The sequence below is a fragment of the Thermobia domestica genome, chromosome 9 (assembly GCF_964235325.1).
Source record: "Thermobia domestica chromosome 9, izTheDome1.hap1.1, whole genome shotgun sequence".
Taxonomy (NCBI): domain Eukaryota; kingdom Metazoa; phylum Arthropoda; class Insecta; order Zygentoma; family Lepismatidae; genus Thermobia; species Thermobia domestica.
In genome coordinates this window covers 86,192,780-86,210,264 of record NC_137462.1, presented here as the reverse complement: position 1 = coordinate 86,210,264, position 17,485 = coordinate 86,192,780, and the positions used below count along the sequence as shown (strand labels likewise).

Genomic DNA, 17,485 nt, shown 5'->3' with positions numbered 1-17,485 from the left:
AGGTCAAAATACTTAAAACCCAATCACTCGTAAACGGCGTCAAATATCGAAGTGCTGTTTCCACATTTAGCAATTGGTCATCAGGTACTACAAGTTCCAAAATAGTGGTCATCGAGGTCAAAGGTCAAAATACTTAAAACCTAATATCTCGAAAACGGAGCCACATACTCAGGTGCTGTTTCCACATTGAGTAATAGGTCATCAGGTACCACAAGTTCCAAAATAGTGGCCATCGAGGTCAAAGGTCAACATACTTAAAACCTAATATCTCGAAAATGGATCCACATATTGAAGTGCTGTTTCCACATTTAGTAATTGGTCATCAAATACTACAAGTTCCAAAATAGTGGTCATCGAGGTCAAAGGTCAAAATACTTAAAACCTAATATCTCGAAAATGGAGCCACATATTGAGGTGCTGTTTCCACATTTAGCAATTGGTCATCAGGTACTACAAGTTCAAAAATAATGGTCATCGAGGTCAAAGGTCAACATACTTAAAACCTAATAACTTGAAAATGGATCCACATATTGAGGTGCTGTTTCCACATTTAGCAATTGGTCATCAGGTACTACAAGTTCAAAAATAGTGGCCATCGAGGTCACAGGTCAACATACTTAAAACCTAATAACTCGAGAATGGATCCACATATTGAAGTGCTGTTTCCACATTTAGTAATTGGTCATCAAATACTACAAGTTCCAAAATAATGATCATCGAGGTCAAAGGTCAAAATACTTAAAACCTAATAACTTAAAAACGGAGCCAAATATTGAGGTGCTGTTTCCAAATCTAGTAATAGGTCATCAACTAGTGCAAGTTTCAAAAATAATGGTCATCGAGGTCAAAGGTCAATCTCGTAAATGAAACCACATATTGAGATAACGTTGTGTGATCTATTCAATTTTGTACAAAGCAGAGAGAAGTGAAGAAGGAATAAATTTGAGTGGCTTATTTACTTTTGTATTAATGAGAAAGAAATCAAAGGAACACAATTTTAACTAGCGCAGACTTTCTGTGCCTTTTTGGGCTATTCAAATGGATTAACAAGAAAGAAAGCAAAAATATGCCATATTAATTAGCTATGTATTATTTAAGCAAAACGAAGGGCTACATTTGAGAAAGCGAACATGGACCATTTTACTCAAATTTGGATGGAGTATTTATCTTTGTATGAACCAAAAAAAAATGAAGAAGGTTCAATATTTCTATACAATTTTGTACTACCCAAATAAACTAAATTTTATTTTTGTACCAATCACAAGAAAATCAAAGAAGGGTCATTTTATACCTTTTTGTGCTATTCAAATAATAGAGGGAACAAATTTCAGTGGTCTATTTTATTTTTGTACCAATCAGAAGAAAAGCAAAGATATGCCATTTTAACTATTTAAACAAACGAAAAGATAAATTTGAATGACCTATTCAATTTTGTACCAACGAGAAATACCATTTTTACTAATCAAATAAACAAAAAAAAACCGAAGAAGGATCATTTTAACTAACTCAGACTTTTATACCATTTTGTACTACTCCAATAAACGAAGGAATACCAGTAAAAAATAAGCGAAGATTAGGTGAATTATTTTCTTTTGTACCAACTGGAAAAGAGAAGAGGAGCAACTTTAACTAGCTCAGAGTTTATGTAACTTTTGAACTACTGAAATGTTCTATTTTTGTATCAATCAGAAAAACCCGAAGAAGGATCATTTTAACAAGTTCATAATTTCGATGTTCTACTTTTTATACCAACGAGAAAAAAATGAACTAGCTGAATATAGGAAAGAATAAATTTAAGTGACCTATTCAATTTTGTACCAATGCTGAAATGTCATTTTTAACTGGTTCAGAATTTTACTACTCAAATAAACAATGGAGTATTTAGTTTTACACCATTTTGGAGTATTCAAATAAACAAAAATCAATTAAACGAAGTAATGCATTTGAAAAACCGAAGTTGAGTATTTTATACCATTTTGTATTATTTCAACAAACAAAGGAATAAGCAAAAAAAAAGGATCATTTTATATCATTTTAAACTAGTCTAATAAACGAAGGCATAAATATGAGTGAGACCAGAGAAAAACCGAAGAAGGCCCATTTTAACTAACTGAGAATTTCTGTACCTTTTTGTACTATTTAAACAAACGATGAGATAAATTTGAGTGACCTGTTTTTTGTACTAACCAGAAAAAGCGAAGAAGGTACCTTTGTACTAGCCCAATGAACGAAAGAACAAATTTGGGTGTTCTACTTTTTTTATACCAAACAAAGAAGAACCATTTTAACTTGCTGAGTATTTTATACCATTTTGTACTACTCAAATGAACGAAAGAATAAGCGAAAAAAGACCTTTTTAACTAGCACAGAATTTCTGTAACGCAAAAATTAATTTGGATGGAGTAACAAGAAAGAAAGCAAAGATATGCCATATTAACTATTTAAATAAACGAAGGGATAAATTTAAGTGATCTATTCCATTTTGTACCAAGGAGACTTAGAATTTCTAGAGAACAAAATTGTACTAACCAGAAAAAACCGAAGAAGGCCCATTTTAACTAACTGAGAATTTCTGTACCTTTTTGTACTATTTCAACAAACGATGGGATAAATTTGAGTGACCTGTTTTTTGTACCAACCAGAAAAATCGAAGAAGGTACCTTTATACTAGTCCAATGAACGAAAGAACAAATTTGGTTGTTCTACTTTTTTATATACCAAACAAAGAAGAACCATTTTGTACTACTCAAATAAACGAAAGAAAAAGCGAAAAAAGACCATTTTTAACTAGCTCAGAATTTATATACATTTTGTACTAATCAAATAAATGAAGGAATATTTAGTTTTGTACCAAGCAAAATAAGAATAAAATTTGGATGGACTATTTTCTTATATACCAACAAAAATGGAGCAAATTTGAGTGGCATACATACATACTTTTGTAGCAACGAAAAAAAACAAGAAACCGAAGGAGTACCTATTCAGTTTTGTACTAAAGCGAGAAAGGTAAAAATTTAAATAGCTCAGTATTTATGTACATTTTGTACTATTAAACGAAGGAATAAATTTGGATGTTCTACAGAAGAAAACGGAGAAGGGGTCATTTTATTTAATTTTGTAGTACTCAAATATACAAAGGTATAAATCTGTGTGACCCATTCAGTTTTGTACTAAGCAGAAAATTTGTTGAGACCATTTTATCTTTTGTATTCCGATTTGCCGGCTACTTTTTTTCGCTAATCATTTTTTGTGCTCTAAAGCAAAGAGAGACCATTTTTAACTAGCTTAGAATGTATGTGCCTTTTTGTAACGAAGGAACAAATTTGAGTGGTCTATTTGTGTATCAATCCTGCTGCGAGTAGATCAATTAGTACATAGATTAAAAAATAAAACAGTATGGCATTATTGCGACTTTCATTTCCGAATACATACGGATTAAACCACTATGGCATAAAAATACTACTTTCTCCTTATGCTTATTTGGAGTAGACTTAAGAGGATCCAGCATTATTTTAAACTCGTAATCTAGCCAACCAGTATTTGGAAACTTGGTGAAAAAGAATAACAAAATGTTTTTTTTCTCACAATAAAGCTATATGTAAAAAAGTGACATAAAAGGGCTATATTAAACATCAATAAATACTACTTTCTCCTTATGCTTATTTGGAGTAGGCTTAAGAGAATTTAGGTGCCATTACATTATACTTTGATAACAATAATTCCCCGATTAATAGTAGGTTTTACAAAAACGATACATTGTGTAAGAATTTCCAATTAATAGCGGTATTGCACTGTACTTATAATATAATAATAATCTGTAATAGTGCAGTTTATTTTTGGAATGAGAGTAGGTTTTAAAGGTGTATTGTAGTGTACCAACAATAATGATCTCTGAGAAAATTATTAGGTAAAGGTAAAACTTACCCGATAACAATTGCACCACCGTTCTGCGACAATGTTCCGAACACATTTATACCATCTAATTTCTCAGATTTAAGGCTAAATTAAATGGAGAAGAGGTGTACAACAAATTGTGCAAAAGTATTTGGGAGATATAACTAAGAAGTACTAGGATGTGCTAATAGAAAAATTTCAGAACATCTAAAAACAGAATATTACACAAGATTTTGCAGGTATTTTAATTTTTGAATGGAAGGACAAGCCTATTAACACTAATTGTAACAACGATGATTCCGTGGGTGTAGATTGTCTTAGATGTCTTACAGGTAATTCTTCCATTAAAATTTACAACAAATTGATTTGCCAAATTTTGTTCATTGTTCAGACAAGCGTTTAAAGGGTATTACGAGATTGGAAGCAATTATCTTTCACTTACTATACTGATGAGTGGATCAAATACAAGACTGTTTAGAACTAATTTTACACATCAAAGAATATTTTACAGATATGGATAAAGTTAACAGAGGCTTATTAGGTCAATTTCCAAGTATCGAATATTAATTTTGCATCTCTTGGTCTAAAATGCATGCCGAAGACCGTAGAAGAAAAAAATTGTTTTCTAATTTCTGGAGTGAGTCTAAGAAGCTTGTTTGTTGTATAAAAGGTATGGATTTTGTTTTCTAAAACATAACAGGTTTACTGCAAACGATAAATTGACACTCTACTAGTGGGTTTCTAATTGTTGGCTAGATTACGAGTTTAAAATAATGCTTGATCCTCTTAAGTCTACTCCAAATAAGCATAAGGAGAAAGTAGTATTTTTTTTGCCATAGTGGTTTAATCCGTATGTGTTCGGAAATGAAAGTCGCAATAATGCCATACTGTTTTATTTTTTAATCTATGTACTAATTGATCTACTCGCAGCAGGATTGATACACAAATAGACCACTCAAATTTGTTCCTTCGTTACAAAAAGGCACATACATTCTAAGCTAGTTAAAAATGGTCTCTCTTTGCTTTAGAGCACAAAAAATGATTAGCGAAAAAAAGTAGCCGGCAAATCGGAATACAAAAGATAAAATGGTCTCAACAAATTTTCTGCTTAGTACAAAACTGAATGGGTCACACAGATTTATACCTTTGTATATTTGAGTACTACAAAATTAAATAAAATGACCCCTTCTCCGTTTTCTTCTGTAGAACATCCAAATTTATTCCTTCGTTTAATAGTACAAAATGTACATAAATACTGAGCTATTTAAATTTTTACCTTTCTCGCTTTAGTACAAAACTGAATAGGTACTCCTTCGGTTTTTTGTTTTTTTCGTTGCTACAAAAGTATGTATGTATGCCACTCAAATTTGCTCCATTTTTGTTGGTATATAAGAAAATAGTCCATCCAAATTTTATTCTTATTTTGCTTGGTACAAAACTAAATATTCCTTCATTTATTTGATTAGTACAAAATGTATATAAATTCTGAGCTAGTTAAAAATGGTCTTTTTTCGCTTTTTCTTTCGTTTATTTGAGTAGTACAAAATGGTTCTTCTTTGTTTGGTATATAAAAAAGTAGAACAACCAAATTTGTTCTTTCGTTCATTGGACTAGTATAAAGGTACCTTCTTCGATTTTTCTGGTTGGTACAAAAAACAGGTCACTCAAATTTATCCCATCGTTTGTTGAAATAGTACAAAAAGGTACAGAAATTCTCAGTTAGTTAAAATGGGCCTTCTTCGGTTTTTTCTGGTTAGTACAATTTTGTTCTCTAGAAATTCTAAGTCTCCTTGGTACAAAATGGAATAGATCACTTAAATTTATCCCTTCGTTTATTTAAATAGTTAATATGGCATATCTTTGCTTTCTTTCTTGTTACTCCATCCAAATTAATTTTTGCGTTACAGAAATTCTGTGCTAGTTAAAAAGGTCTTTTTTCGCTTATTCTTTCGTTCATTTGAGTAGTACAAAATGGTATAAAATACTCAGCAAGTTAAAATGGTTCTTCTTTGTTTGGTATAAAAAAAAAGTAGAACACCCAAATTTGTTCTTTCGTTCATTGGGCTAGTACAAAGGTACCTTCTTCGCTTTTTCTGGTTAGTACAAAAAACAGGTCACTCAAATTTATCTCATCGTTTGTTTAAATAGTACAAAAAGGTACAGAAATTCTCAGTTAGTTAAAATGGGCCTTCTTCGGTTTTTCTCTGGTCTCACTCATATTTATGCCTTCGTTTATTAGACTAGTTTAAAATGATATAAAATGATCCTTTTTTTTGCTTATTCCTTTGTTTGTTGAAATAATACAAAATGGTATAAAATACTCAACTTCGGTTTTTCAAATGCATTACTTCGTTTAATTGATTTTTGTTTATTTGAATACTCCAAAATGGTGTAAAACTAAATACTCCATTGTTTATTTGAGTAGTAAAATTCTGAACCAGTTAAAAATGACATTTCAGCATTGGTACAAAATTGAATAGGTCACTTAAATTTATTCTTTCCTATATTCAGCTAGTTCATTTTTTTCTCGTTGGTATAAAAAGTAGAACATCGAAATTATGAACTTGTTAAAATGATCCTTCTTCGGGTTTTTCTGATTGATACAAAAATAGAACATTTCAGTAGTTCAAAAGTTATATAAATTCTGAGCTAGTTAAAGTTGCTCCTCTTCTCTTTTCCAGTTGGTACAAAAGAAAATAATTCACCTAATCTTCGCTTATTTTTTACTGGTATTCCTTCGTTTATTGGAGTAGTACAAAATGGTATAAAAGTCTGAGTTAGTTAAAATGATCCTTCTTCGGTTTTTTTTGTTTATTTGATTAGTAAAAATGGTATTTCTCGTTGGTACAAAATTGAATAGGTCATTCAAATTTATCTTTTCGTTTGTTTAAATAGTTAAAATGGCATATCTTTGCTTTTCTTCTGATTGGTACAAAAATAAAATAGACCACTGAAATTTGTTCCCTCTATTATTTGAATAGCACAAAAAGGTATAATGACCCTTCTTTGATTTTCTTGTGATTGGTACAAAAATAAAATTTAGTTTATTTGGGTAGTACAAAATTGTATAGAAATATTGAACCTTCTTCATTTTTTTTTGGTTCATACAAAGATAAATACTCCATCCAAATTTGAGTAAAATGGTCCATGTTCGCTTTCTCAAATGTAGCCCTTCGTTTTGCTTAAATAATACATAGCTAATTAATATGGCATATTTTTGCTTTCTTTCTTGTTAATCCATTTGAATAGCCCAAAAAGGCACAGAAAGTCTGCGCTAGTTAAAATTGTGTTCCTTTGATTTCTTTCTCATTAATACAAAAGTAAATAAGCCACTCAAATTTATTCCTTCTTCACTTCTCTCTGCTTTGTACAAAATTGAATAGATCACACAACGTTATCTCACTCAATATGTGGTTTCATTTACGAGATTGACCTTTGACCTCGATGACCATTATTTTTGAAACTTGCACTAGTTGATGACCTATTACTAGATTTGGAAACAGCACCTCAATATTTGGCTCCGTTTTTAAGTTATTAGGTTTTAAGTATTTTGACCTTTGACCTCGATGATCATTATTTTGGAACTTGTAGTATTTGATGACCAATTGCTAAATGTGGAAACAGCACCTCAATATGTGGATCCATTTTCAAGTTATTAGGTATTAAGTATGTTGACCTTTGACCTCGATGACCATTATTTTTGAACTTGTAGTACCTGATGACCAATTGCTAAATGTGGAAACAGCACCTCAATATGTGGCTCCATTTTCGAGATATAAGGTTTTAAGTATTTTGACCTTTGACCTCGATGACCACTATTTTGGAACTTGTAGTATTTGATGACCAATTACTAAATGTGGAAACAGCACTTCAATATGTGGCTCCATTTTCGAGTTATTAGGTTTTAAGTATTTTGACCTTTGACCTCGATGACCACTATTTTGGAACTTGTAGTACCTGATGACCAATTGCTAAATGTGGAAACAGCACTTCGATATTTGACGCCGTTTACGAGTGATTGGGTTTTAAGTATTTTGACCTTTGACCTCGATGGTCACTATTTTGGAACTTGCACTAGTTGATGACCTATTACTAGATGTGGAAACAGCACCTCAATACGTTGCTTCGTTTTCGAGTTATTGGGTTTTAAGTATGTTGACCTTTGACCTCGATGACCACTAATTTTGGGTCATGTAGTACCTGATGACCTATTGCTAAATGTATGATATTCGTACTCAGCATGGTCGGAAACCCCCATATGCCAAGTTTCATCCAAATCGGTTCAAAGAGCGTATCGAATCGCTATGTTACATAGGTATTCATTGTCTTAAAATAGGGGTTGGAAAAGTAATCATAAAAGGGAACAAATACACCCCTAAAATGGAGGTCGTAAATAGTCTCAGTGTAATTTCTGCTATGTTAAAATAAGGGTTGAAAAATATGCTCATAAAAGGGAATGAATACACCCTTGTTATGTTATGTACTCTTATGTGTTATCTAATCTTCACTATGTTTCGTAGTCTCTGTCTGATATGCTATGTTAAAATAGGGGTTGGAAAATATGCTCATAAAAGAGAACGAGTACACCCCTAAAATGCTGTGTGTTCATAATCTCAGTGTCATTTCTGTTATGTTAAAATAGGGGTTGGAAATTATGCTCATAAAAGGGAACGAGTTCACCCCTTAAAATGGAGGTCATAAAAGGGAACGAGTCTTATGTATTATCTTGTTCTGCTGTATGTTCATAATTTCTGCTATGTTAAAATAGGGGTTGGAAAATAAGCCATGTTCTTTTATTAGCTCTGCTATGTTAAAATAGGGGTTGAACGAGTTCACCCTTGTTATGTTAGGTACTCTTATGTGTTATCTGTTCTGCTGTGTGTTACGTAGTGTTATGTTAAAATAGGGGTTGGAAAATAAGCCATGTTCTTTTATTAGCTCTGCTATGTTAAAATAGGGGTTGAACGAGTTCATCCTTGTTATGTTAGGTACTCTTATGTGTTATCTGTTCTGCTGTGTGTTACGTAGTGTTATGTGTTAACTTCTCTTTTATGTGTTCGTAATCTTATGTGTTATCTCCTATGTTGAAATAGGGTTGAAAAATATGCTCATAAAAGGGAACGAGTACACCCCTTAAAATGGAGGTCATAAAAGAGAACGAGTACACCCCTAAAATGCTGTGTGTTCATTGTCTCAGTGTAATTTCTGCTATGTTAAAATAGGGGTTGGAAAAGGGAACGAGTTCACCCTTGAAATGTTACGTAGTCTTATGTATTATCTGATCTTCTGTGTGTTCGTAATTTCTGCTATGTGTTCGTAAGGGTTGGAGAATGAATACACCCCTTAAAATGGAGGATGTTGTGTGTTACGTAGTCTCAGTGTAATTTCTGAAATAAACCATGTTCTTTTATTAGCTGTGCTATGTAATTTCTGCTATGTTAAAATAGTGCTATGTGTTATCTGCTCTTCTATGTGTTCGTAATTAACATAGGGGTTGGAAAAGTGGTCATAAAAGGGAACGAGTTCACCCCCTAAAATGGAGGTCGTAAAAGAGAACGAGTTCACCCCTAAAATGGAGGTTGTAAAAGACCATGGGCTCACGTTGTATGGTGGTCAATTCCCAGGGGGGGCTCTTAAAAGGGAACGAGTTCACCCCTTAAACGTGGTCATAAAAGAGAACTAATACACCCCCTTAAAAGTGCTCATAAAAGGGATTAAATTCACCCCTAAATTTGAGGTCGTAAAAGACCGTGGGCTCACGGTGCACGGTGGTCATTTTCCCAGGGGCTTGTGAATTGGCCTCATATGTTCTATGTTGGCCCAGATCGATCACTTTTTTCCTACTTTACCCTATTCCCATTTCATTTTGTGCTGGTTAATGATAAAGCAGAAATGGTTATACCGTTGGATTTATGGTAAAATTTGCTATTAATAAGTTGTCACTGTTATGCGTTTTGTTTAAAACTTTTGTCTGATTCAAAATGGCGGATTAGATCATGGCCGCCATCAAGGCAACTCTTACCATAGACCTAATATTTATCCACCTGCTTTTTATTTAATTATTATCATTAACACAAAATTTACAAGGTGGGGTAAAGGACTAATACATATGCTGCAACAATATTTGATTTCCCTGTAACTTTTTACCAATTGCGCGTAAATCAAAATTAACGTCACCATTGTTCTTCTGATTAAATTTGCATCTTAAATCATGTATCACATGACCCTATTCCTATTTTTAAAAAAATAACCTTAATTCAAACTGGCGGATTTCAAGATGGCTGCCGTCAGGTATACCCTTACTATATGACTTCCCCCTAGTCCTAATATATACCCATATATTTGTTATTCACTTTTGTCGTTACAAGAGGTCTTACAGAGCTTTTACCTCCAACTGTATGAAGACTATTCTGTACTTCCATATGATGTTCTGGTAGCTGTATCTCCTAAACCCCTGGAGCTTCGCACCTACAACTTCACTGAAATACTGCCCACACTTAGTACTACTTTCTCATATGTGTCTCAGTCAGCAACTCGATTCACCCAAACGTAAGGTTTACTTGTCAGTACAGTATTTAGTAACGTGTATTTACTGTAGTTACTAAAGTTATGTAATTGCGTCAATAATAATTATTTTACATGAAGAATTATTTGCATATGTTCGCGACTTCGTTTGTATATCGCCCCCTCCTCCCTTACAGGCGTGGACAAATCCTGCAGGCGTTTCTGGTCTTAAATATTCATTATGAAAAAAAAAAAGAAAAGAAAAGAAAAAGAGGAATTATCAAATTATAAAATAACTCGTATTTTACTTTTATGCTCAGGTCAGTGCAGTTTTTAAGAATGCTCACTACACTGTTTCAAAAACTGTCTAGTATCGGCTCTCTCTCAAGCAAAACGTTTTCCTTTTTTTCGGTATTATCACACTAGCAGCCGTGAAATAAGGAATTTCCAATATGAAAAACTAGAAGTAGCTATATCTAACAAAAAACTGAAGTATAAATGCAGGTAAGAATGCACAAAACTGTACACCTTCCCATTTCACCCAGTTTAGCAATTTAAAATTACTCTCTCATCAATATTTTCATTGCCATATAAGTAACTTTTATGAAATGAAATCTTTGTTATACCGTATATTCCATGGTTATATGGTATAGGCTAAAGGAAATGGTGAGAATGAATGAACTGGTGGAATGGAGAGAGGAACCCCGAGAAAACTTGATGTTGATGTTGATTTTGAGTTTAACGTCCCGTTCAGCAGCGAGGCTATATGGGACGTGGACCTACTGATTAACGTGGAATCTAAACCACATGAGTTCGCGCCGGAAATCTAACCCAGCTCTCACATCCGAGAAAACTTATGCGCACGGTGTTTATCCACTACAAAGCCCACTTGACGCGAGCTGGGATCGAACCAGAGGCCAACAATAACTTTTAATCTAGGAAATAATTTATGTCAGTGAAAGAATGATATTGCGGATTTTAATAATAATCTTACTGTATATAGAAGTCTACATCAACTTTTTAATACAATAAAAGACAAATTCTGACCAAAGCATATATTAACTAATAAATAATAGCGTTACAGTTTCGGCAAATTAACTTTGCCTTCATCAGACACACACAGTCTGATAATACGTCTGATGAAGACAAAGTTAATTTGCCGAAACTGTAACGCTATTATTTATTAGTTAATATATGCTTTGGTCAGAATTTGTCTTTTATTGTATACAAGAAGTTCCAAAGCTGAAATGAGTGGTATCAACTTTTTATGCTTAATCGATGCCTTAATTTTGTTTTCACAAAATTCTCCAATTTAAAACATCGATACAGTTATGAACTGAAATTAGGAAGACTTAATAGGCAAACGTACATGTAATAAGGTGTACAGAATGAAAATTCAATATCATTTGTTTCTCTTAGGTTAAAGGGCATAATCGTGGGACATTAAACTTTTTTTTTTATTTTTAAGGAAAAAAATCTTAGATTTCATGTTTCTTTACAGTACAGCAAAAGACAAAAAATACATTGTCACTGAAAATTGAATTTCTGTCCCTATAAAAAGTACTAACAAAATGTCGATTGTCGGAGAAGAGAGGTCCTTCTTAAACTAAATAAAATAAAGCGTAAAATATATTCGGTAGTAATGCTTTTATTCAGAGAGACTTGGGGTGAACAGCGTTTCAGATTTCAATCAGAAAGTAATAGAAAAGTTGTAACCCGAAAAGAACGAAGAATGGACGTCCATTTTAAATAACGTATGGATTACCCTATTAAGTACCGGTAATTTTGTTTAACTCCGTGCATGAATATATGCAATTTTCTTTTTTCTTCTTCTTTTTCCGTAACGCCATCATTCATGCCTTACAACACATCCCACTCTTTTTCAATAAAATCGGTAGGGTCTATAGAAGTTTTATATTTAAATAGTGTATAAAGTGTATAAATGTACATAGACAACGACTATTCATTTTGTTAGGAAAATAGAAAAAGGGAAATAGCCTATGTATTAAAACGATATTAGCGAATGTACTTAAAAATCAATAAATATACAAATAGCACTTGAAGGGATATTTATCTTCATATTTCCTGAATACAGGGGCGTCATTTCAGACTTTGCTTCGGGGGGGGGGGGCAAGAGCACCACCGACATATGACTTTCACATTTTGTACTAGTATATTAGTAGGCAATCTATGAAACTATATGTAATCCTCAAACTCTTGGGGGGGGGGCAATTGCCCCCTCCTGCTGCCCCTAAATGACGCCCCTGCCTGAATATTTTTGGACAAGACTCAAGAACGCCCCCGGAGGGAACACTCGCGCGTACGCATATACTTCTGATATCGCAACCGCTGCTTCTGAAGACCACGAGGCACTACTGTCGTTAGGAAACGTTTTCTTACGGAGTAGAATTTGGGTGCCCAGTTTTGTAACGTCATAATTGTTGGGCACCTAAGTTTATACACTATACGAAATATAATAGCATTTTGTAGATACTACCTGGCTCACTTTCTACATTTTTATATTCCTCATTATCTTTAAAGTTATCCACAATCTTTTTTAAGTGGAGATGAGCTTAGGAAAGAGACTTAATGAAAATTAATGACTCTGAAATTATATTTCGGTGTTTTCCCAACAGAAATCGAACCCAGTACTACATATATCAAAGGCAAATGTACTAGACATAGACCACTGAGACTTCATACTCTCAAACCTAGAGATGCAAGGGTTACAAAAAAATTATATATGGGAAATTTCATTTTATTTCAATACCTCAACTTTTCCTATTATAATACGATAATATATTTAATCTTCATATTTTGAGAGGAAAAAAGATCATGTATTTAGTTTTGGGCGAGATTGGTAGATCAAGACCTTGAACTTAAATTTTTGTTGCTATCCTATTTTAGGTTCGCATAGATTTGTAAAATTTACAGAAGGAATACTAGTTTTATTTGAGAAGAGCTGAGTAGAGCTAAGTCTAATAAAAATATACAGGGTGGTCCAAAAGTAGGTATACATAGCTGCATTGATCAAGTATAACATTCTAGTCTATAGGTTTATTTGCTTCGCCTGTTCCAAACTTAAGATATAAGTAAAAAAGACATGAAGAACGAATAATAAAGAAACAGAAACTATAGTACCTAATGGATAACAATAATAAATTATATAAAATGCAACGATCTGATCAGCAAGGTACTGTATACTTACTTTTGGGCCACCATGTATAGCGACTTTACCCTTTTTCGTAATTTAGATTATGCGCATATTCACCGTCGCTGACGCGCCTATTCCCTACAGACACATTCCCACGTACCTGCTTCGCTCCTGCTCTTACTCAGGAAGATAGCATTCGTGCTTTTTATCGGCCACTTAGCACATGTTATTTCATGTTTTTTGCACAGTAGTTTTAATGGCATATCTCCAAATACGTATTTACATCCACAACAAGTAGGCCTAAGCCCTCATATAATGGAATGTGCACTCGTACGGAACACTTTCTATGGTACTAAGACTGAATTTTCTTATCAAAGAAGCGATGCAGTGAATTTAAGTATGTGGATCCAAAATAGGACAGCACACGATACGATTCTATTTTTCGAGATTGTTTGAATAATTTAAACCAGTGGTTGAAGTGGGACGGTATGCGGTGGTACCGGTATGCCGTATACCGCCTCTGGTTTTTCAGTGAAGAAGGCATACCGCCTCTGGTTTGTCAATGATTAAAACATACTGTCACTGGAAAGTAGACGCTAAATACCTTTAATAAATCCACTTTTATACATAGTAATTGCATGTGATTTTTTTAAACATAGAAATAATTTATAAGTTGACACCACCAACATTTTGTTATCTTTATCCTACCATTTGTTTTTAAAGTGAGGTGTCTTCAAGAAAGTTCATCTAGTTTAGATACATTTTGATGTGCCATCTTGAATTGTTTCTTTGTTATGTATGTGTAAGTGTTTTCTCCCCTTAATGCATGTAAATGCCATGTTTTGAACAGGGCGGATTTAGGGGTTATCTGCTGTGGGGCGAACCTTCCGGGTTTTTGGAATATCCAACAGTCGAGTGGGAGGACCAGAAGTTTTCCCGCAGTAAATTATTAATATCCTCGTTCGGTTTGGAGGATTTTCGTGAACAATTCTCTATAATACAACATAAGGGGATATAGGGTGGCGGGGGATTAAAGTCTTTCCATGTCTCTCCATATCTCTCCTTATACTACAAAGAAGTTCTCCAACGTTTTCAGTCATTATGTAAATAGAAATCTTTTCAATCTTTTAAACAACATACCCTCACTTCAAATCAACATTTAGATAGCCGGTATGTCGAGTCAAAATCGTAATAAAACATACCGCCTCTGATTTTTTCCACTTCCAAAACTTATTTAAATTTCATGAAAAGATTTATTGAATGATAGAAAAAAATGTATATCGATATAATAGGGTCTAATAAACAAAATAGTAAGAACCACCGACCGTGACAGGACTCGAACCTGCAATCTTCGGATCCGAAGTCCGACGCCTTATCCATTAGGCCACACGGTCATAGCATATAGGAGACTGAAGTTTCGAACTATCGAAAGTTAACGTAAATGAATAAACAAACAAATAAATTAAACTTGAAGAAAAAGAAACAGAATTACAGAAACGAAGTCTTATTTTTTGTTTTGTTTTAAGAAATAAGCTAGTGGTGTAATGGGTGGCTAACTAACATTAAACTCACATTTCCGTACACCAGTGACGTAATGACATAGCTTGCTCTTCAAATCATGAACAATCTCTCTTTTTTGTTTGTATTTTGTTTTCCTACTTTCAAATATTGATGTAGTGTTATCTTCACGGGCAAGGAACTGTGAGTCTCGCTTCCTCAAGTGAATAATGATTGTAAATTCAATGCGAAATACAAAATGATAATTGAGTCGTTTTCTTTTCAAAAGATTCAGCATTCTAAATATGGTTAAACAAAAAGAATATATACTACCAATGTCTGTTAGTAGCAGTAAGTAGATATTATTTTTATTTCTCAGTTTATTGAAGTTTGACACCTTTATGAAAGCAATTACTGGTATGTATTGAGTTGTAGTAATAAAGTGCTCGCTAGATGACACTACCTTCTCCAAACATTTTTTGCACAAATACTTTAACTCTGTTCAATTTATAATGCAAAACTTTACAAGTTTAATCAGGAGAACAAAGTTTCAGGTAGAAAATTTGCAATTTATCTCCGTATTGTTATGTCTACGTAGAAAGACGTATTCTAATTTAACTTCTCACTGAAAGATACATAATTTTTTAAGTACTTAAAAAAATTAAGGGTCATAAGCTTAAAAAAGGGTGTTCGTCGTATGATGACGCACAAGTTCAAACGGACTTGTGGGGGATGGATATCAAGACATACCCAACACGTAATTTTTGGAAATTGAGGGCAGTTACTGTCCAATACAGTGGCGCCCTTGAATAATTAATTTAATATAGTAGAGAAGTGGTTCTGAAACTTATTATTACTGCGGCCCACATTAAATAATAAAAAGTACTTTGTCTCCCACCTACTTTTTCTCAAATACACATTGGTATTCTACGTAATGGTGGTGTATTTCAAAAACAGTTAAATTTTATAAATCATATCTCTAATTGGAGTTCGTTTAATAACAGTACGTAGGAGTGATTAAAATGAAGTTTATTTGGGAATGTTGTAAACACCCCGAACGACCACGAATGTTACAAAGTGCAGCTCGATGCTTAGTTAAAAAGCAAAATTTAGTTGGTTGCTTTCATATCTATCGTAAATATCTCACTTTCAAATTAAATTGTAATGTAAATTTATGAATATAGTGGTCCTGTCGGTACAAGAACGTCAGTCGATGACTATCGAGCAAGTATAATGTAAATTTCTTTCTCAATAACTGTATTTGTTATATGAAATTGTACGCTTGCACAAAGAGGGTTAAAATGTTTCGATAGAAAGATAACACAGAACTAACACTAGTTCCGACTCAAGGTCCTATCCGGTGACAGATTTTGACTCACCCATTATCTTTCCATCCTAACCTTTCCAGCATCTCTACTGACTATACAATAGGTCAGGGCTCTGAGTAAGCACTTACTTTTCGTTTCAGTAATAGACACTTCCAATTATCATTTTCTGAATAATATTTCATAACATAATTTTCTTGTTATAAAATTTTGACAATTAAAAGGAGAAACTTCTCGAGACCTATCAAAAAGCGGGCCGGGATCCACCAATGGGTCGCGACCCACACTTTGAGAAACACTACTATAGAGTAATTAATCATTTTTCGGCTAATTTTCCAATAACAGTTTGATTCTTCGATTGCTGATGTTTAACGTCCGTTTTCACCAGAACTGCGAGAAAAGTAGGAGGAAGTAAGTTGGCCAGGACCTATTTTTACAGCTACATTTTCGTGGAGAAACCGAAAGAAAAAATGTAAAATCTTAAGTTTAGGAGAAGCAGCCACCAGATTCGAATCCTGGTCTTACTATTGGAAGGCAATAACGGTAACCGACAGCCGAAGTCCACTCTAAATTAATAAACAGAGTAGGATAACGCGAAAAAATAATTAGCAAATATTGTGAACAGAGGTAGAAAAAAACCATAATCAAGAAGTGGATTGACAACTTTTCATAACTATGATATACTAAATGGAATGGTCGTCCTTCGCACAGGGAGAATAGGTTTATGGAATGATAGAAACAACCAGGGGCGGATCCAGGGGGGGGGGGAGATTTCCCCCCAGAAGAGGAAACTTTCTTATTTTATATATATAAATGAAACCCATCCCAAAGTTTGGAGCCCTTAAAAGTAGCAGTATGACAACCCATCGCCTCCCGAGAAATCGGTCCTGGATCCGCCCCTGAAAAAAACTCATAAGATTAGACGAATAATTTATTTTGGACATAACTTTTTCAACTCCCTAACCACTTACCATCCCTCTTCGATCAAACTGACATGATAAAAATTCAAGCTTGAGATAAGTACTATATGTTCCAAAATTCATGTCAAACGGGTCAGCCGTTTTCTCGTGATTTGATCACAAACAACAGACAACGTCCATTAAAAAAAAAA

At 33.6% G+C, this 17,485-nt stretch overlaps 2 non-coding genes across 2 annotated transcripts; one reads left to right on the top strand and one right to left on the bottom strand.

The window, feature by feature from the left end:
* Window positions 1-14,873: 14,873 nt before the first annotated feature.
* Window positions 14,874-14,946, bottom strand: TRNAR-UCG (transfer RNA arginine (anticodon UCG)). Its single transcript has one exon. It is a non-coding gene; the product is annotated as a tRNA-Arg (tRNA).
* A 782-nt stretch (window positions 14,947-15,728) lies between these two features.
* On the top strand, window positions 15,729-15,856 carry LOC145661235 (U11 spliceosomal RNA). Its single transcript, XR_014126890.1, has one exon. It is a non-coding gene; the product is annotated as a U11 spliceosomal RNA (small nuclear RNA).
* The last annotated feature ends 1,629 nt before the right edge of the window (window positions 15,857-17,485 follow it).